Consider the following 1,126-nt stretch of genomic DNA (forward strand, 5'->3'; position numbering starts at 1 on the left):
TATATATATATATATATATATATTTAGATGCATATTTATACATATCTACTGACATATAAGTGTGTGTGTGACTGTATGTGTGCGTTATGTATGTATGTATGTATGTATATTTATTTATACATATATTTGCATACTGTGTGTGCGTCTGTGTCTATGTGCGCGTCTGTGTGTGGTATAGTGTGACGTGTGTTTATGTGTGTTTCTGTGTGTGTGCACGTTTGCTAAACCAGCCACGTGAGTTTGCTAAACCATCCACGTGCGATTGCTAAACCAGCCACGTGTGATTGCTAAACCAGCCACGTGCGTTTGCTAAACCAGCCACGATCTCCTGTGTCCTAAATTTGCTCCTAATGACATTCATTTTAAACAGCTTGTGGTGGCGGGTTATTAAAGTGGTATTTACTACAAGCAGGCGTCAATTTTGGAGTAACCGTTTCATTTTTACATAATATTCATAATATTTATTTATATTCCGTCATTCGATCATCAATTTATTCTGTTATCCTATAGTTGCATATTTCAGCTATTCTGTTACTCTTTGAATAAAGCAAAGGGAGAACGTAATTAGTAAAATGCAGAATATTAGTTTACCGTCCGCTCATAAGTGAGTTTAAATTGTAAGAAAGATATCTTTGGAACAGATGGATGGGTTCGAGTAAGAGAGTATGAAACAAAAGAATAGATTTATGTGGGAAAGAATTTGAACAATACAAAATTCTATAGAGCAATACAGAATTGTTCCTTGTACGTTCAGAAATTGTTATAACTACGTCACCTTATCTTTTATCTTTTACTTGTCTCAGTCATTAGACAGCGGTCATGCTGGGGCACCGCCTTGTATCTTTTTGGTCGAATGAATCAATCCCAGTATTACTTTTTAAGCCTAGTACTTATTCTATCGATCTCTTTTGCCAAAACACACCAACATCGGTTGTCAGGCTGTGGTGAGCGGAACAAACACAGACACAAAGATACACACTCACACACACACACACACACACACACAGACAGATCTGTATATCTACATCTATATCTATCTATCTATCTATCTATCTATCTATCTATCTATCTATCTATCTATCTATCTATCTATCTATGTATGTATCTATCTATCTATATATATATA

Source organism: Octopus bimaculoides, chromosome 2 (genome assembly GCF_001194135.2).
Source record: "Octopus bimaculoides isolate UCB-OBI-ISO-001 chromosome 2, ASM119413v2, whole genome shotgun sequence".
In the NCBI taxonomy this organism is placed as follows: Eukaryota; Metazoa; Mollusca; class Cephalopoda; order Octopoda; family Octopodidae; genus Octopus; species Octopus bimaculoides.